This window comes from Cryptomeria japonica, chromosome 9 (assembly GCF_030272615.1).
Source record: "Cryptomeria japonica chromosome 9, Sugi_1.0, whole genome shotgun sequence".
NCBI classification, from domain to species: domain Eukaryota; kingdom Viridiplantae; phylum Streptophyta; class Pinopsida; order Cupressales; family Cupressaceae; genus Cryptomeria; species Cryptomeria japonica.
The window spans coordinates 146,900,677-146,923,112 of record NC_081413.1 but is presented as its reverse complement, the minus strand read 5'-3'; positions in this window follow the sequence as shown (position 1 = coordinate 146,923,112).

Here is a 22,436-nt window from a genome sequence, read left to right as displayed (position 1 = left end):
GCTACTAGTGATGATAATTTGGATTCGTTCGCAATCGAGATTGATGAGGAGAGTGCCATCAATGACCTCAATAATTATCTTGACATACCCAAATATAACTGCATCTTCACTCTTAGCCCCACTAACTTCGAAGACATTGAAGGCCTTCCCCTTGTTCACCACCAACTGATTGACTGGGATCATGAAGGACCTACACAGTTTGACACATTCCAAAATGATGAAGCTTTTATTGACTATCTGGGTATACGAGATGATCTTCCTCCTGGGGACCATATTGCGAGATACACTATAGAACTCAATAGCATGGCATATTTTGGTGAGGGTGTCGGACCTTCCAGTCGCAAAAATGTGAAAATAAGAACAAACCAAGGGTCTTATGGCGAAAACCACATTGTGGCGCTGTCTGACCCCAAAAAAGTAAAAAGAAAGGACATATCTGAGGGTGAAAACCTCTCCGAGGCACCTGAAGATGGAAGGCTTCACATTCTCCTAGCATCGTATGAGGAAAAGTCATCCATGTTGGTAGAGGAGACTATCAAAACAAACATTGGTACAGAAGAGGTTCCACACAACATATTCCTAGCTCAATCATTGATGGAGTCAGAAAGGTCAAAATTCATAAGTTTCTTCAAAGAATGACAAATCAACTTTGCCTGGTCATATGTTGATATGCCTGGACTAGATCCGGATTTGGTAATGCATCATTTGACAGTTAAACCGGGGGCAAAACTAGTGAAACAGAAATTAAGAAAAATGCATCCACAAGTGGCATTACTAGTCAAAGCAGAACTTGAGAAATTATTGGATGTCGGATTCATACGCCCAATTGATTATCCTGAATGGATCTCCAACTTAGTGCCTATCAGTAAACCAGATCACAGCATCAGAATATGTACCGATTTTAGAGACATCAACAAAGCTTGTCCAAAGGATGACTTCCCATTACCAATATTGACTTGATTGTTGATCTCATAGCAGGTCATGAAATGTTATCATTAATGGATGGATTCTCTGGCTATAATCAAATAAGGATCGCGCTCGAGGATCAACACAAAACATCATTCACTTGTCCTTGGGGAACTTTCTGCTGGAATGTCATGCCCTTCGGGCTAAAAAATGCAGGTGCTACATATCAAAGAGCCATGACTACTATCTTTCATGATCTCATGCACGTAACCGTGGAAGATTATGTCGATGACCTCTTGGGAAAATAAATAGATAGGAATACACATTTGGACATACTTTTAGTCATCTTTGATTGGTTGGAAAAATACAGAGTAAGATTAAACCCCAAGAAATGTGTCTTTGGAGTAACCTCCGGGAAGCTCCTAGGATTCATTGTATCCAAAAGAGGAATCGAAGCTGATCCAACAAAAGTCAAAGCCATCTTGGAAATGCAACCACCAAGAAATATCAGTCAACTTCGATACTTACAAGGTAGACTCCAGTCCATATGAAGATTCATAGCACAACTGGCAGATAAGTGTAATCCTTTTCAACACCTGCTACATAAAAACATCAAATTCAAATAGGATGATAATTGTCAACAGGCTTTCCAAACACTCAAAGATTATCTTCTGAATCCACCAGTTCTGATGCCACCAGTTCCAGATCAGCCTCTGTTACTATACATATCAGCTACTCCAACAGTACTGGGGGCACTCTTAGCACAACAAATTGCTGAGGGCAAGGAAAAAGCAGTATACTATATCAGTCGCACATTGGTGGGATATGAGCTAAACTACACACCAATTGAGCGTGCATGTCTCGCCGTGGTCTTTGCTTCGCAGAAATTATGACATTACATGCTCACTCATAAGACTAAGTTGGTTGCAAGGATAGACCCATTGAAATACCTTCTCAATAAAGCAACACTTACTGGGCGACTAGCCAAATGGGTAATGATCCTGAGTGAATTTGACATCGAGTATGTGGATAGAAAAACAATAAAAGGACAAGCCATTGCAAATCGATTAGTAGATGCTCCCATGATAGATGATGTTCCTCTAAGTTCAGAATTTCCAGATGAATCTATTTTGACAATGTCACATGCAAAGCCATGGTAACTGTACTTCGACGGCTCATACACATAGCATGGGGCAGGAGCTAGCATCCTCTTTATAACTCCTCAAGGGGATTCTATACCAAAATCATACCGCTTATCATTTCCTTGCACTAACAATATAGCGGAATATGGGGCATTAACAACAAGATTACGGATTGCAGTTCAGTGGAAGATCTAGGAACTTCGTGTTTTTGGGGACTCTCAACTTGTCATCTATCAAGCAACTAATGATTACCAAACAAAAGATGAAAAATTAATTCCTTATAAACAAATGGTGGATGACTTGAAACAACACTTCACAAAGATAGACTTTGAGCAGATACCAAGAGAGCAGAATCGCGCCGTAGATGCCATGGCTACAATTGTTTCACTGATTGATCTACCTCCAAATGAGACTCGCTATGAGTTCTTGGTGGATAACCTTTTGGTTCCTTCATATGAGATCATGCCTATTGAGACAATATGTGTTGTCGGTCCCGAGTCCCAGTTATATGGTTCCATTTTCACATACCTTCGTGACAATACCCTACCTCCCAATCTATCAAATAACCAACATCACACTTTCATTCGCCAATCCTCTCGATATGTCATTTTAGTTGATATCCTATACCAGCGAGGTCTAGATGGCACTCTTCTTAGATGTTTAGAAAGCGATGAAGCTCAGATTGCGTTATGAGAAGTACATGAAGGGATATGTGGTCCACATGCTAGTGGTCCTACCTTGGCCAAGAAACTCATCAGGACTGGATATTACTGGCCCAATATGGAAAAAGACTCATATCAGTTTGTCAAAAAATGTAAGCAATGTCAAATTCATGGAGACCTCATACATGTGCCAGCACAAGAACTTCAACCAATTGCATCTTCTTCGCCCTTTTGTCAATGGGGACTTGATCTCATAGGCAAGATTCACCCTCCTTCTTCCAATGGTCATAAATTCATTATCACTGCCATAGAGTATTTCACAAAATGGATTGAAGCTGTGCCTCTCACACAAGTCACTAGAAAACAGATTGCTACGTTCATCCTCAACTATATCATTTGCCGATACGGTATTCCTGTTTCCATTATCATTGATAATGGGCATCCCTTCAAAAATAAGGATGTTCGTGAGCTCTGTGACCGCTTCCATATTTCCCATTGTTTCTCCACACCATATTACCCCCAAGGTAATGGTCAAGGTGAGGCGTCTAACAAAACAATCCTTAAAATCCTAAAGAAGACAGTCGACGATGCTGGCCGTAATTGGCATATCCAACTTAAACTTGCACTTTGGGCCTACCGCACAAGTGTCCGCACACCTACAGGAGCTACACCCTATTCACTTGTCTATGGCGCTGAAGCTATCTTGCCTATTGAGGTCAAGCTACCCTGTTTATGAGTCTCTTTGCAAAACATCATCAGTGATGAAGACCATAGGGTCTCTCGCTTACAAGAGCTAGAACTACTGGATGAACGAAGACAAACTGCTTTTAATCATCTCAAGGCTTACCAACAACGAATGAGTCATAGCTACAATCACAAGGTCAAGCCTCACACATTTGAGGTAGGGGACTTAGTTCTCAGAGAAAATCCTAAAAATCAACAAGATAGAGAGAAGAAGGGCAAGTTCGAACCAAACTGGCTTGGTCCCTACATTATTACAGTAACATATGGATCTGGTGCATATCAGCTCTCAACTACAGAAGGTGAACCTTTGGAGGATCCTATCAATAGCATGCACCTTCACAGGTTTTACACATAGCTCTTCAAAGTATCCTAATTCAAAAAATACAAAAAAATAAAAAATTTCAAAAATACAAAAAAAATTATAAAACAAAAAAAAATCGTTACTTGGTGAAAACCTGGCAAATAGGCACCTTGTGACACAAAAAACATTGAAAAATTGAAAAAAATAAAGAGAAATAATTTCGTCCAACAGTGAAAACCACTTCGGTGGCGCCCTGGGCAAGTACCATGGTGAAAACTGGGTCACCAACGCCATGTGTAGAGACATTGTTCCTCCCTCCTTCAGGATTCACTTTCATCTTTTCACTTTGCACACACTCACGACCAATTCATCCATAATAAACTTACCCATTCCCATCATGGCTTGTTATTGATCTACCCAAGATTGGTTAGCCATTCATAGTAAACCTCCCTTTTCACCTCCCTTTCCATCCATAATAAAACAGATCCTATCTGTGGCTAAAGCAAATCCTATGTCTAGTGATGGGTGTGGAACTAAGAACATCACATGTTTTGAGGAGTATAGTTTCTTCCAGCTTCCTTCAGTCTGTCCGCGCACAATCCACAATAAAGCAACATTTGCATCATAGATCTGCAATAAAGTTTCATCTTCTCTGCAATAAAGTATCAGTTTAATGGATTCAGTCAGTTTCAGATGAGACATAGAAGCAACAATGGGCTTCAACAAATCAAATCTTTCAACAGACTCAGACAACATATGGTTCCGTGCTATCTATCCTTTTTGTGAAAGTAAACATTGTGACCACAATCAAATAAGACTTATACAAGTGACAAGAGACACTAAACTTGAGGGCTACAGTGGATGTTGGTGTTGAGTCTTGGTTTTCTTTTGATTTTATCTTTTGGTGACATGTCTTTTAGCTTTTCCGAGATGTCTTTGACTAGAGATTCTATCTCCAGGATGTCTTTGACTAGAAAGGTGAGGATGGGGTATCGTCACCTATTTTCTTTTATTGTTTGTGGATTGTCTCTTAGTAATGCTATGACTTGTCCAAGGATATGAGGACACTGTGAGTCTAGTATGAACTGGGGCATTCCTTGTTTGTGACTGTCTTATCTCCATGCAAATAGGTACAATGACTTTTTGGGTCAAACATATGCCTCGATTGTCATAACCTACTTTCCATAATAAAGCTCAATGATGATAACGCACAAGAAGCTCTTTCACTTTCATATCTTCTATCTTTCATCCCCCTTTCTTGATTGACTTCCATCATCCTTCTCGAGTCCGCATAGCCTGCTATCACATGACTGAGTATAATGACATGCCAAAAACATTTGCATTTCATGTAGTTTCACCTACATTATCACATGTTAGCATTCCATACATACATATAGATATCACAATTGCATCACATCCTGCACACAACACATGTTAGAACATTTTATATTCTTATCATGTAAATAGTTATTTACATTGTCATATCCATCTGCATTACATACATTCACATTTGCATCATGCATACACATATAAAACATAAAAGAACAAAAATATTGCATTGCATCATATACATATTTACATCCATATCATAAGCATACATCATGAAACATCTCATCACATGGGTACGCATGCATATAGTTGCCGCAAAGATGAATCATCTCATATATATATATATAAAGTGTCATGATACAATGATGTCAAAAATCATATGGCTACAATCACCCGAAGATGTCTACATCATCATACAAAAATGGTACAATACTGATACATAGGGAACCCTCTATGGATATGATGAACTCCCTCCCTCAGAGCCACCTAGCCTCAATGGAATCTGAGCCCCTAAAGGACCCACCCCAGGATCATCCCTCCTGTCCCCTCTATCTAGTGGTGGTGGAGGACCCATAACCCCACCACTAGATGCCTGTCTCCTCCGACTCCCTCCCGTAGCTGTCGTTGTCTGCGATGGTCTATGGAAGCTCCTTGCCCGCTGATCTGCTAGCACTGCACCATAATAAAGATCCCACCAGTAGGAAATCTCCTCCCAGGCCCGCAAAACATAGGCATATCTGGCCCCTGTGTCCTCTGCAGCCACCCCTCGTGTCACCCTATCCGGACAGGGGAACCCACTGATCACTCCTGCCAATACTACTAGTAGTGCTAATCCTGTCCATGTCATGGTATCCCATGCCACATGTCCCACCCTCATCTCCAGTCCCAGATCCTAGAACACTCATCTAAGGGCATCCCTGTCTCCATCTCGATCGTATGGAATCAGCTCCTCGTCGATCGATATCCGCAAAATCCTATATACATCCTCAAGGGTGACTGTCATCTCACCCATCAGAAAATGAAATGTACATGTCTCAGAGTACCATCTCTCTGCCAACGTAGTCAACAGTCCCATGTTCACCTGAAACTTAGGCACATACAACACATGTCTCAATCCCATAGCCTCGATCGTAGCTTGCTCCTCGACTGTTAGCTCAGGTTGCAATCTCTGAGTCGATGGGAATCTCTCTCGTGACTCCAGCATAGGCAAATACTCCTGTAGTCAAGCAAATCAATCATGTCAGTCATCGTGGCATTCACTATTCATCACAAAAGGCTACTTTTTATCTAAGTGCATCTGGCTATCTATCCTAGTGACACTCACTGTTCATCACAAAGTGTTGCTTCTATCCTAGTGACACTCACTGTTCATCACAAAGTGTTGCTTCTATCCTAGTGGTACTTCCTGTTCATCACAAAGTACTACGTGTGTGGCACTCACTATTCATCACAAAGTGATGCTCACATTTACACTCACTGTTCATCACAAAGTGCTGCTCACATTTGCACTCACTGTTTATCACAAAATGCTACTCATATTTTAGTACTCCCTATTCATCACAAAGTGTTGCTCACATTTGCACTCACTGTTCATCACAAAGTGCCTTGATCTATTCTAGTCTTCCCTAGAGGATCTACTTGAGTGTATCCTCTCAATAGCTTATCCAATCGACAGCGTATGTTCATCACAGAACTGCCGATTTGACCTAGAAGACACAAGTTCACATCTTTTAGACACAAACGCGCTTACCTGGCATAAACGCTCTTTTAGACCGCATAAATGTGCCTGGCACCAATGCAGAAGCACCTACACATTTTTGACATTTTTTGGACCCTATTCTAAGCGCATTTATTACTCTACCTAGAATGTATTAATGACAACAATAAATGCATCAAAGTACAAAGAGGTTTTGCGGTACTTACTAGCTCTCCTGCCTCTGCTAGCCTCTGGAATCAGCGAACGTGGTCGAATCTGTGAACCAAAGCCATCACTGTTGACTGTTGCTGCTCTTTTATCTCTCTGCACTCTAATCTCTTGGAGGTGTATATGACAATGAGGATGTATTTTCCCCCATGGTCTATCTTATAGACAACCCCTAGCCCTCATTTCCCGAGTCAGTCTTCTTTATCCCGTGACTTTGTCACTCTATCCTATTTGGTTAGTCCATTCTAGCCTTTCTTTCTTATCGAGAGATTGTCTGTGGTCTTTTCACACATTTTCATGCAATCTCTCGAGGGGGCATATCATTCCCATCTTGGGGCAACTTTGTATCAGTTCATCTTATCTTCTTTGAAACAACGCGACAAGCCGCATTGTCTCAAAGAGGGGCAAAATGTAGACACCCAAAATTGTCTAGTCTAATTAATTAAATATTTTATTTATTTAATTATCTAAGCTTACTTCTTCTATTAATTAAATAAATCTTTATTTATTTAATTAATTCATTTATCCTCTTCTAGCCTTATTTCTCATTTAAATAAATACATTTATTTATTTAAATTAGATCCTTTTCCTAAATTAAATAAATATTTTATTTATTTAATTATCCCACTTCCTCTGTTAATTAAATAAATCTTTATTTATTTAATTAATTCACTAACCTTTTCTACCCATGACACATGTCATTCATCTCTTAATTCATACACTACCTACCCCTTTCATTATTTTATTATTTTCTTTACCTATACTCTAATCATAGCCGACCTCCTTTTACACCTCTCAATCTTATCCCTCCATTTCATATGGTGTCTTCTATATAAGGAGATGCTTCCTTCATTATCAACCCTAATCAATCATTCTAACTACTTGATCAATTGACTACTTGGCATATGCGATCCTACTTGCAACCACATTTCCGTTCTTTGTTGACCTCTTGTGCACACATAAAATCTGAGAGCAAATATATCAAGCAAGAGCAATGGAGATCCAAACCCTATTGGACATGTGATGGTATAATCTTTGTGATTTCATTTGATTTGCATTGTCTTAGGTAATCTTCATATGTTATGGTGGATCTTTGTTGTTGTTAGGCTAGGGTTTTGTGGTTGAATTCATTTAGCCTTACAATATCGTTATTATTGTTATCCATTTTCACCATATACAAAATGAACCTACTCTGAATCCACTGGTACAGAATGAAGATCCGGTTACCCTGGTATCATTTGAAAATTCCACAGTAACTGAGGAACAATAACAAACAAAGACACCCTGGTATGTAAGACTGAATGACTCTGAAGATCAGATAATTGGAAACTAGTATAAAGGAGTTATGACAAGAGGAAGATTGATAAATGAAGAGGTATGTATTATTTCTCAAATTAAACCATCATCAGTTAATGAGGCATGTGAAGATAAATATTGGATTAAAGCTATGGAAGAAGAATTAGAACAAATTGAGAAGAATAACACTTGGACATTAGTTCCCCAGCCTAAAGATAAAAATGTAATTGGAACCAAATGGGTATTCAGAAAAAAAATTAATGAAGATGGTAAGGTTATTAGAAATAAAGCAAGACTAGTGTGTAAGGGATATTATCAGAAAGAAGGAATTGATTACAATGAAACCTTTGCACCGGTAGCTAGAATTGAGGCAGTTAGATTATTTTTGTCTTTTGCAGCACATAAGAACTACAAAGTATATCAAATGGATATTAAATGTGCATTTCTGAATGGAGATCTTGAAGAGGAAGTTTACATTGAACAACCTGATGGATTTTCTCTGATAGATAACAAAGATATGGTTTGCAGGTTAAGAAAAACTTTGTATGGATTGAAGCAAGCTCCAAGAGCTTGGTATGCAAGATTGGATAAGTATCTTTTGAAGATTGTTTTTTCTAAAGGTAATATAGCCAACAATCTATATTATAAAGTGACTAATGATGACATCTTGGTTATAGAAGTTTTTGTTGATGATATAATCTTTGGAGGAGAAGATGGATTATGTAAAGAATTTTATATTAAAATGCAGAAAGAATTTGAAATGTCTATGATTGGAGAAATAAAATTCTTTTTAGGATTGCAGATTTCACAAACTGATAAAGGTATATTCTTGAGTCAATCCAAGTACTTAAAAGAGTTACTAAAGAAATTTGGGATGGAGAACTCTAAACCGGTAAGCACACCTATGAATACAAATGAAAAACTATCACTAAGGGATGAATCTACACCTATAAATCCAACTAGATACAAATCTATGATAGGAGGTTTACTGTATTTGACACAAACCAGACCTAATATTATGAATGCAGTATGTATTGTTTCAAGATTTCAGAGTAATCCTAGAGAAATCATGAATCAACAGTAAAAAGGATTTTCTGGTACTTACAAGGCACTATAAATGTTGGATTATGGTATACTAGAGATGAAAACTTTGAATTATGTGCATACACAGATGCAATTTGGGCAAGAGATGTAGATGATAGAAAAAGCACCATCGGAGGAGCATTCTTTCTTGGAAATAGACTAGTTTCTTAGTTGAGTAAGAAACAAAGTTGTACATCTTTATCAATAGTAGAATCAGAATATGTTGCATCACAAATGTTAAAATACATAAAGGTAAAATGCAAGGAACTTATTACTATCTATTGTGATAACACTGCAACAATTGATATATCTAAGAATCCGGTATTACATTCTAAAACCAAACATGTTTCTATCAAACTGAATTTTCTAAGGGAAAATGTTGAAGCAAAGGAAATAAAATTGGTTTATGTGAATACTAAAGAGCATATTGCAGATATCTTCACTAAACCTCTGCCTAAGGAGACTTTTGAATATCTCAGAGACCAGCTTGGGGTCATACCCCCACCGGTAGAGACTTAGGAAGTTGATGATTGTCATCAACCGGTAGAATTAACAGAGAAATCTTTTACTCCGGCTTTGTTGGGAAGCTACTTCTCACGAGGAGTAGTTGGTATACTAAATTAATTGGTATTTTGTATATGAACTTGGCTTAGTAATAACTTTGGCATTTGATGTCAAAGGGGGAGAGATTGGTATGGAAAAACACAAGGAAAACACATGTTTCTCCTAGGAGGAGAGATTGTTACTTAGAAGAGATTATTACTCTCTGTATCTATATTTTGATTTCTGGTTATGATCTCTTTTCAGAGATTGTTGGTTTTTGGTATTTGGCATTTTTTTTTTGGCACTTTGATGGTTTTTCCATCTTGTGTTGCCATCAATGCCAAAGGGGGAGATTGTTGGTATTTTGGTATGGTTTTGTCATTGATGTCAACACCTACTAAATACTTATCAACTCTGGCATTTTGGAGTATCAACAACACTCACTGACAAGCAAGTGACTTATACACAGTCACTAGTATCTGGTACACCGGTGGGATATAATGATCACCAACACTTGGTAATGTCAAAGGCATCATTTGGACATCTTGTCTTGGAGAATTGGTTATTGGTATATTCATATTTGCATATTTGTTGTTACTGGCAATAGGTCCAGGTTACACCGGCAGGTTTATCTTTTCTAGATCAGCACGACACGCTATGGAGATGATTAATTATTGTTGTAAATACATTAAGCCGACATGTTGAATCGGTTATTGCATCAGATATTGTATTGTTTGTAAATTGTTTTTATTGTAATATCTTGTAGAGCCGACCTACTAAAATTGGTCCTAGGTTATGATATAAATGTAAGATCTTATTTGTAAGATCGAATGTGAAATGCAAAAAAGGATTGTGTGAAGGTATATGCGAGAATAAGCAGAGCTATACATGTAGACATCATTTGAAGATTGAAGGAGGGTTTTTGAGAAGACAATCAGAACTACACCGGTACTAAATCCAGCATATGAAGATTCTATTTTGAGCAGTACATTCTTATTGGATTTAACCATCCAACTATAGTCAGTGTGACTCCCATTTTGTGATTGAGCAGTGAGCTCTAGGTTCTTGGCCTTTCTGCATGTGCAGACCCCATTTGTATACACTTACTATCTGTAGTAGTATCATCTGATTGTGGGTAAGGTTTCCCACCATGGTTTTTCCCCTTACAGGGTTTCCATGTACAAATATTGGACATCTTGTCTTGGAGAATTGGTTATTGGTATATTCATATTTGCATATTTGTTGTTACTGGCAATAGGTCCAGGTTACACCAGCAGGTTTATCTTTTCCAGATCAACACGACACGCTATGGAGATGATTAATTATTGTTGTAAATACATTAAACCGACATGTTGAATCGGTTATTGCATCAGATATTGTATTATTTGTAAATTGTTTTTATTGTAATATCTTGTAGAGACGACCTACTAAAATTGGTCCTAGGTTATGATATAAATGTAAGATCTTATTTGTAAGATCGAATGTGAAATGCAAAAAAGGATTGTGTGAAGGTATATGCGAGAATAAGCAGAGCTATACATTCAGACATCATTTGAAGATTGAAGGAGGGTTTTTGAGAAGACAATCAGAACTACACTGGTACTAAATCCAGCATATGAAGATTCTATTTTGAGTAGTACATTCTTATTGGATTTAACCATCCAACTATAGTCAGTGTGACTCCCATTTTGTGATTGAGCAGTGAGCTCTAGGTTCTTGGCCTTTCTACATGTGTAGACCCCATTTGTATACACTTACTATCTGTAGTAGTATCATCTGATTGTGGGTAAGTTTTCCCACCATGGTTTTTCCCCTTACAGGGTTTCCATGTACAAATATTGGACATCTTGTCTTGGAGAATTGGTTATTGGTATATTCATATTTGCATATTTGTTGTTACTGGCAATAGGTCCAGGTTACACCGACAGGTTTATCTTTTCCAGATCAGCACGACACGCTATGGAGATGATTAATTATTGTTGTAAATACATTAAGCTGACATGTTGAATCGGTTATTGCATCAGATATTGTATTGTTTGTAAATTGTTTTTATTGTAATATCTTGTAGAGCCGACCTACTAAAATTGGTCCTAGGTTATGATATAAATGTAAGATCTTATTTGTAAGATCGAATGTGAAATGCAAAAAAGGATTGTGTGAAGGTATATGCGAGAATAAGCAGAGCTATACATGCAAACATCATTTGAAGATTGAAGGAGGGTTTTTGAGAAGACAATCAGAACTACACCGGTACTAAATCCAGCATATGAAGATTCTATTTTGAGCAGTACATTCTTATTGGATTTAACCATCCAATTATAGTCAGTGTGACTCCCATTTTGTGATTGAGCAATGAGCTCTAGGTTCTTGGCCTTTCTGCATGTGCAAACCCCATTTGTATATACTTACTATCTATAGTAGTATCATCTGATTGTGGGTAAGGTTTCCCACCATGGTTTTTCCCCTTACAGGGTTTCCATGTACAAATATTGGTGTTATGTGTTGTGGGTGACTTTGTCTTTTTGTTTCATGCATTAATCCTCACCGATATTGCAATTAACTGTTAAAACTATCTACCGACATATGAGACTGGTTTACCGGTAGTAAGCATTAAGTTGGTTAAGTTGTTTTTGGTTTGAATTTATTAGACAACTGATTCACCCCCCCCCTCTCAGTTGTCTCTAGGACCTAACAAATATATGCACATAAAGTAAAATCATCATGTTTAGAATACCATAAACCATATTCTGTTGTTCCTTGAAAATACCGAAATATCCTCTTTACCGCACATTCTTGATTTTCTTTAAGATTAATTTGATATCTTGAAACAATACTTACTACATTCATAATATCTAGTCTAGTCTGAGTTAGATATAACATACCACCAATTATAGACTTATACCTTGTCAGATTTACCAGTGTAGAAGTATCCTTGATAGATAATTTCTCACTTGTCACCGTACGAGTACTTACCGGTTTGGAATTATCTGGATACCAAACTTCTTCAACTATTCCCTTAGATGCTCAGTTTGATAGATAAAAATGCCTTTGTTAGTTTGAGTAATTTGCAAACCTAAGAAAAATCTCATTTCACCAATCATGGACATTTCAAATTCATTCTTCATATTGTTAGCAAATTCCAAGCACAAATTATATTCTCCGCCAAAAATGATATCATCAACAAATACTTCAATAATCTAGACATCATTATCAGTGATCTTATAATATAAATTACAATCAGCACTGCCTTTAGTAAAGTCAAGCTTCAAAAGATATTTATCCAACCTTGCATACCAAGCTCTAGGAGCTTGTTTCAATCCATATAAAGCTTTCTTCAATCTGCAAACCATATCTTTATCATCTGTCAGTGAAAATACATTAGGTTTCTCAATGTAAACTTCTTCTTCAACTTCACCATTCAAAAATGCACATTTAACATCCATTTGATAAACCTTATAGTTTTTATAAGCTGCATAGGCAAGAAATAGTCTAACATCTTCAATTCTAGCTAAAGGTGCAAATGTCTCACCATAATCAATTCCTTCCATTTGAGAATATCCTTTACAATCCAATCTAGCCTTGTTTATTACAACTTGACCATCCTCATTCAGTTTATTCCTAAAAACCCATTTAGTTCCAATAAAATTCTTATTCTTAGGTTGGGAAACTAAAGACCAAGTCTCATTTTTCTCTATCTGATCTAATTCATCTTCCATAGCCTTTAACCAATGTTTATCCTTACAAGATTCAATAATAGTTGCCAGTTCAACTTGAGAAATAAGACATACATCTTCATTTTCCAGTCTTCTTCTTGTCATAACTCCCTTGTTCCTATCTCCAATGATTTGATCTTCAGAATGATTTAATCTTATATACCTTGGTGTCTTCTGAACTTCAAGTTCACTGCTTTGATCATTAGTCAGAGTTGAATTTTTTGATTGTGTTGATGTATTTGTCTTAGTTTCTTATACTAGTTGAGGCATTGTTGGTTCAGTTATGATCATTTCCACTACCAGTTCCCTGTCATATGATATAGAATGATTTCTATACTGCTCATCCACTTTCACATTAGCACTCTCCACAATTTTCTGCAATCTTTTGTTATAACATCTATATGGTTTGCTTTGAATTGAATAACCAAGAAATATCCCTTCATCACTTCTACGATCAAACTTTCCAATTGAATCATCTCTTTTGATATAGAATTTACCTCCAAACATTCTGAAATACTTAACAGTAGGTGTATGTCCAAACCATAATTCATAAGGGTTCTTACTGGTTTCACCTTTGAGGTGAACTCTGTTGAGTGTGTAGACTATTGTACTCACTACTTCTCTCCAGTAGATATGAGGAAATTTGGCTTCCATTATCATAGATCTTGTTGCATCCAAAATGGTTATGTTCTTTCTTTAAACTACTCCATTCTGTTGAGGAGTCTGAGGTGCAGATAATTGTCTCCTGATTCCATTTGTTTCACAATAACTATTAAATTCATGAAAAGTGAACTCACCACCATGATCTGATCTTAGACATTTGATTTTCAATCCAGTTTCTATTTCAACCTTTGCTTTAAAGATCTTGAATTTCTCAAAGGCTTCAAACTTCTCCTTAAGAAAAGTCACCCACATCATCCTAGAATAGTTATCAATAATCATCATGAAATACCTATCACCTTGAAAGCTTCTAGTCCTTGTTGCACCACATAAGTCTGTGAATCAAATCAAGTACATCATTAGATTTTTCATGTATGAACTTAAAAGAACTTCTAACTTGCTTTCCCAATTGACATTCCTTACATACCGGATTATGAGGCTTCATAATCTTAAGTATATCTCTAACTGCCTTAGTTGAACTCATCTTAACAATACAATCAAAATTAACATGACACAACCTCTTATGCCATAGCCAACTCTCATCAATATGAGCAATCAAACATGTCTTATTACCAGTGTTCAAGTGAAAGATATTACCTCTAGTCTGAATACCAGTTGCAATCTCCAAACCACTCTTGTTAATGATTTTGCATTTTCTATCTTTAAACTAAAGTTGGAAACCCTTATCCACCAATTGACCAACACTCAAAAGATTATGCTTTAAACCTTCTACATAATAGACATTATCAATGTTATGCTTACCATCTAGAGAAATAATACCTCTACCTCTGATCATACATGTTTTGTCATCTCCAAATCTGACTTGACCACCATTGTATTCTTGTAGGGACATAAATTTCCCTTTATCTCTAGTCATATGATGTGAGCATCCACTATCAATTACCCATTCATCCTTATCTTGAACTTTTACTGCTAGGGCCTTTTCTTCATTTTTGATAGCCGATTTCAGTTCATCTTCCTTTAAAGAATAGAATGCCCATTCCTTTCCCTTGTCAGATCCACTAACATAGTCTTCTGATAGTTCATCTCCAGAGTCATCAGTTACTCCTTCCTCATCTGCTATGTAGCATTGTTTACTTTTCTTGAATCTATATATATATGATGATGATGCATGAAAAGCAGGTTCAGACTTTACAGCTCCAGAAGATCCAAATTTTTCAAGCTCAAAAGAAGATAATTTCCCAATCAGAATGTCTCTATTAACTGAAGAGTTAGCCATTATTCTCAACTCATTAATTACGGTTGGCTTCATCCTATAAGCTGGTGGAAGGTCTCTCAAGACTTTGGAAACTATTTCATCTTCACTCAAAAATCCTCCACAACATTGAATTCTCATAACAATCTCATTTACTCTTTCCATAAACACAACAATTCTTTCATTATCTTCCATCTTCAAGTTTTCATATCTTACCCTGTAGCCATCAAGTTTAGCAATTTTGACAGTAGGATCACATTCATTTAGAGTTTGCAATTTGTCCCACATAACCTTAGCTGATGATTTATCAATCAATCCCATGATCTACTAATTAGTAAGTGCACACAAGAGGGCTTCTCTAGCTCTACAATCATTTTCAATATTCTTATCCAAGTTTGCAGGAGCAGGATTGCCAGATGCTGAATCATAAGGTGTATATTCTTTCTAAGTGATCTCCCAAATATCCTTGCCAAGACATCTACGATGAGTCTCCATTCAAATTTTCATATCCCATAATTTGTTCCATCAAGCTTAGGGATTTCTCTTTTGAAAATAGTTGTGTGTGGATTAGAAGTGTTAGCTGCCATAGGATCTACCTCAAGTGGTTAAGCTTCTACAAAAGATGACTAAGTCTCTTAAACCAATTATTAGGATAAACAGTGAACAATTGAGATGGGGGCGAGGGGTGAATCAGTTGTTAATAGATTATAACTTTTAATCCACTTAATAATCTTTAAACAAATCAAGTACCAGTAAATCACATACAGATGCTAGTAGGAGAAGATATCGGTAAACAATACAACTTAACAATTAAACAGATAATCAATGCAAATAAACCATACCACATAACACCATTATTTGTACATGGAAAAATTAGAATGGGAAAAGCCACGGTAGGAAGCCTACCCACAGTCAGATGACACTTTTGTAGAAAGTATGTGATATAATGAGGGGCCTGCACATGCAGAAAGGCACACTACCTAGAGTGTACTTCTCATTACAAAAGAGTCTCACTGACTATAGAGAGGTAACAACCTTCTCAAGATAAATTGACTACAATCCAATAGAGTGAACTGCCAAAGATAGCATCTACCATGCCTAGTTACAGTCTCGATTAAGCTCAATACCAAAGGCCTTTGACCTCTTCCTTAATCTCAAGTTGATCACCTATGATCAATTAAGTATCCTTCGCATATGATATTGCATTCCAAGACCACGAATACTTATTCCATTCTCATGCCACACATGCCATGATCTACAATGAGATCTTACATCATTTTATACAAACCCTAAGGCCTAAACTAATTAGCTTAGCCACCTACAAGATATTACAATAAGATCATTACATAATTCATATTACATTGATATGCCATGTCGGCTTAGGACCAAAACAACAATAACAAATCCATAAATCATCCCCAAACATCCTGGTAACATGTATAGTACATGTTATCATGGTACTGGTCCATAACCTAGATAGGTACCGGACCTATTCTAGGTCCACCACGCCAAAGAAATATCTTCAACCAATTGAAGCATGATCAAAGAACATCTTTAGCATCCTGAAATCCATGTAGAAGCTGCACCAACACCAATTATGCATTCTATCAAGATTCCTCAGTGAAAGCTCTACTGGTAAAGCCTTAAACTAGTGCCGGTAAGGGTTTACTAGAGTGTATGATAGAATCCAATTACCAAGTCAATACCAATTGACCAATACATGCTCCAGAAGAACATACCACATGTAACCAATCATATTCCATAGATCCAAACATGCTAGAATTGTCCAACAAATAGTCTATTTTGTTGGTAACACTAGATCTTCTACTGGTAACCAAAACCTGTCTGTTAGTAACCAACCATAATAGCTAGTGTTGACATCAATGAAAACACATCAATGCAACACATAATAAATTCATCCAATAATGCCAAGAGTAGAAGGAAAGAAGACTTCTTAATTGATTTAAATGAATTGTGTAGAGACCCTATCGGTGAATCCTAGGGGTTCTACCAATGGAGAAGATGCTATAATAAGAAGAAAGAGGATATTCAATTGAGTTATATATGGAATCTCAATTTGGAGAGGTTAGTTGTCCCTAATGTATTCATCAATATTAAACTTATGAGGGCTATTGAAGGAAGATACAAAGAAGGGACAAGAGATATATTAGCCCATGGGGTAGGTAGGCTAGCTATTATTAACAAAAGAACTATTAAAGAGTTTTTCATGTTAGATGAGTGTCTCAATTGGCCCCTTGATATAGATGAATTGGATAACTAATTTAAATCCCATGAGAGGATTTACAGAAGCAGAATCCCAATTTTTAGGCCTAGGCATTTGAAAATGGATGAAAGGTTCCTAACTCCTAGGGACCAGTCTCTATATAACATTGATTTGTTTGTTGGATTTTTTTAAGACATATATTATGCTCTATGTGAGGTATTTAGTATAGATGCTAAGCCTTTTATTCCAAATTGGATGATTGTCTTGTGCATCAATATTCAGGGTAGAGATCACAATAGACCTTTTGATTATGCCAATTCTTTAGCTAAAAGATTGCACGTTGAACTTTGTCACTTCAAATCTAGTCCTTTAATTTAGTTTAGATACTATTTAATTCTGATGCATATTTTATTATTCAATGCTCTTAAAGTTTGGCATGAGAACCTTGGGGTTTCACCTAGTGTTAGAGGAGAGTTTGTCCTGATTCAAGAGTGGACATATCTATGGGACATGCACTATAGGAAATCTAATTGTGTTATATTTGAAAACCACTTAGTTAGAAATTTGATGATTATACTCCAAGGAAGTGTGTCATGAGGACTTAGTGAAAGAGAGAAATTTTTTGAGGCCAAAGGACCTTGATAAATAAATGGAGATTGACCATAATTGAGGGTCAAAGGTTTATTTTAAGGATCATATTATCATTGGGATATGTGGTATCCCTATGGTGCCTAGGATTCTTTAAATCATATCTTGATTAGGTTGAAAGCACTAGAATACAGAGAGGGGGGGGGGGGGGGTAAATCAGTATTCTCACTTATTTAAAACAATAAACCTTTTCACCAATTGAATCTATCCTCAAAATATAAAATAGACTTGACTAAAGTAAAATAATTAATGTAGAATAAACAAGAAGAACCCAACCACAAGAGGAACACCAGAATTTGTACGTGGAAAACCCAAAATGAGAAAAACCACAAAGAGTGTTAACTCTTAGAAAAATATAACTAGTTATTGTTGTGTTTGTATATGGTGAAAAGTGATGATGATAAACTATTGTAAAACCATAAAGATTCAACCACAAACAATGTAAGGTCCTATAGTGAAACATTCACCAATACCAATAGACATACCTAAGATCATGCAAATCAACAAAATAAAGCAATATTACCATTCACATGTCAAGTAGGGTTTCAATCTACACTGTATCCTATCTTCGTTGATCTTGTTTGATATATTTGCTCTCTTTTTTTTTATGTGTGCACAAGAGCTCAACAAAGAACATATTGTGGTTGATAGCTTGATCGCAAGAAGGCTTGATTGCATAAGATTGATTAGACACATTGATTAGCTAGCTTTATTGATTAAACACATTGATTAGGGTTGAAAAGGAAGAGGGCATCCTCTTATATAGAGAAAAATGTAAGAAATGGAGGGATAAGATTAAGAGTTGTAAAGATAAATGATCAGCTAGGATTAAAGGGTAGGTAGAGGAAATAATTAAATGATAAAATGGGTAGGTAAGAGAAGAATTAAGAGATAAATGACATGTGTCATGGGTAGAAAAGGCTAATGAATTAATTAAATAAATAAAGATTTATTTAATTAATAGAGGAAGTGGGATCAATTAAATAAATTAAATATTTATTTAATTTAGGAAAAGGATAGTTTAAATAAATAAAAGTATTTATTTAAATAAAGAAAGGCTTAGAAGAGGATTAATGAATTAATTAAATAAATAAAGATTTTATTAATTAATAGAAGACTTAGGATAAGACATGACAATTTTAGGTGTTTATAGTGTTTACAAACATGTGTCTCACTACCAGGTCACTCATTGCAAGATTAAAAAAATGGCTCATTACTGGACTGCTCACTGCAGATACAAAAGAAAATGTATAACTGTTAGAATGCTCATTGAAATTGAAAGGGTTGAACTGAGAAAGTTTACATCTCCAAATGCATTGGATCAGTTCCAAGATAAGCTCATATTACAAACCACAAATTTACTGAAGATCTGGTTAGAGATATCTGCACTACTATTCTGCAGCAAGTCCAGTAAAGGACTACTGCACTACAAATTAACTTCATTGTCTCACATAAACAACTTCTTTTGCTGCCAACAATCTTCCACACATCAAAATTACTCCCTCTTGATTAATTTTATTCTCTCTTCATCATCCCATTACTCCTGAACACACACACACACACACACACACACACACACACACACACACACACACACACACACACACACACACACACACACACACACACACACACACACACACACACACACACACACACACACACACATATATATATGGGTAAGTGCACAAAGATGGTGTGCAAAAAAATGGACACACACCTAAAAAACACTTGAAAAAATAGGCACCATGATCACGATACTTAAAATTCAAATCACCCCATATGCACTAAGGTTCGTTGTCCCCGAGCCTAAAGGGACAAAAGCACATACGAGGTTCCTTTAGAAAAATGACTGCGTATGCGGTACCTGTCAATAATTTTTTTTTTTGGCTGACTATGTCTTCATTTTCACGCGGTCATGAGTTGATAATTTGGGTTTTCTCTTGCTAAACTGCATAGAGGCTCCCTCTTTTCTCACCCAAATGCCATGGATCAAGGTTGGTTTTTCTTGATTTTTGTTTTTCATTCGTATTTTTTTTTTACGTTTTGAATTTAAATTTGGTTATTTTGATTAGGATTTTTATTTTTTGTTACACAAACCAAATTCTGAAAATCCACAACAACAAGGTGCACCTCCTCAAAACCCCGAACAAAACCCATAGAATACACCTCCATCTCCTCCTTTTCTGTACACTTGATACACATAAGCAACTACTTAATCAGTTAGGGAAAAAAAAACTAAAATAAATAAAATGATTAATAAATTGAAAACATCCGAGCTTGAGCATCATAAATCCCTCACCACTAGCTTATAAACATTAGCTAGTGGTGCCATTGTAGTTTCCAGTCAAATTACAAAATGAGGAAACTATAGGGATATGTGTCGCCAATATTATGCTAGTGGGTTATCATATGAGGGAGTGAAAAAAAAACATTAGTAAACAACAAATATGTGCCCTTTTTGTTGATCCTAGAACTAGTGAGTCATTACCTCTTAATGCAAAGAGGTTTCCCATACATTGATGTACCAATGTACAGATGAAGAATCTTTTTTGGCAGAATTGGTGGATGGTCTTTGAGGAACCACCTTGTAATAATTTCAAGGTGCAATTGTATTTTTTGAGGAAATTATACTGTGAGTTTGTCTTCAATGTGTTGTCTAATTATTTTGACATGAGAGAGTTCCATGGTAGAGGTGGCAGCTTTGCCCAAGATAGACTAGGAGCCCATACGCGAGTAGCCTAGGAGAGTTATCAGCCCCTAGCACCCAAACTCAAGGTGCATTTGGCTATCTCAGTAGACCTCAAAGAGTCGATGGAGCTACAGACTCTTCAGACAACCACAACATTGACTGATGAAATCATCTATCATGGGACACAATTAGCACACCCTCTTGTACCAGATGATGAGCCATTAGTTGTTGTAGGTGGCACTAGTGAGCCCATTCAACATATGTGTGCCACTTGCTTAGGGATATGCACAGGGACGGATGACGAGGCCATTGTAGATGGATCCACATCCTATTTGTGCATGATTTGCGGGAGTAAATGTTAGACTTGGATGACTGAGGATGTGACACTAACAGATGAGTTGATCAACATGTTGTTTGGCAATCATCCGTACACACAGGTATGTTGATTTGAATTCATAGCATTTAATTTATTAGTTACTTAAAATTTGTAATTATTGTTGGCAATTTGGAAGAATTGATTATGTGTTGCATTGATGTTTGTCATTAATGTCAACACTAGCTTCTTTGGTTATCTATTGGGTTCCGATAGAGTGGTTGGACTTTGATGATGATTAGGAGATTTGTCTCTGGTATATTTTGATTGGTGGAATTAGTTTGGTTCAGCTATTCATGCTATTCATGTGCTTTTCACATTCATTTGGTTCAGGATTTGGTGATCTGGAAGCTATCATATGTTCTAGTAAGCCTTTTGGTTACCAATAAGGGTTTTACTAGCAGTGCTTTGTTGAAAATCTTTTGATGAATTCGATAAGTGGTGTTGGTGCAGCTTCTAGAAGGTTTTAAGGATGCTGATGGTTATCGTGTTCATGTTCTAGTTGATTGGTGGTATTTCATTTGGCTTATGATGACCTATTTTAGGTCCGGTTTTATTCTACTAGGTTATGGACTAGTTTATGTAACATGTTGGTGGATGCTCCCTATGCATTACTAGTTGGATTTATTATTTGGTTAATGTTGTTTCACTCTTAGGCCAACTTAGTTTATCATTGGTTTGCGGGTTTATGTAATGGATTTATTGTATTATCTTTTAGGTGGATGACCTAATTGTTTAGGGCCAGGGTTGGTATAAATATAATGTAAGATCTCTTTGTAGAGTGTGGTCATGGATTACAGGATTATCTGTGTGTGAATATAGTTGTAATTATATGTAGAGGATTTGGTCGATCATAGGTGATCGAATTGGGTTTTTGTAAGAGGTTTTAGACCTCTGGCATTGAGCTTAACCGGAACTGTACTTGGACATAGGAGATCCTATTCTTGCAGTTCATTCTTATTTTTGGATTATAGTCTAAA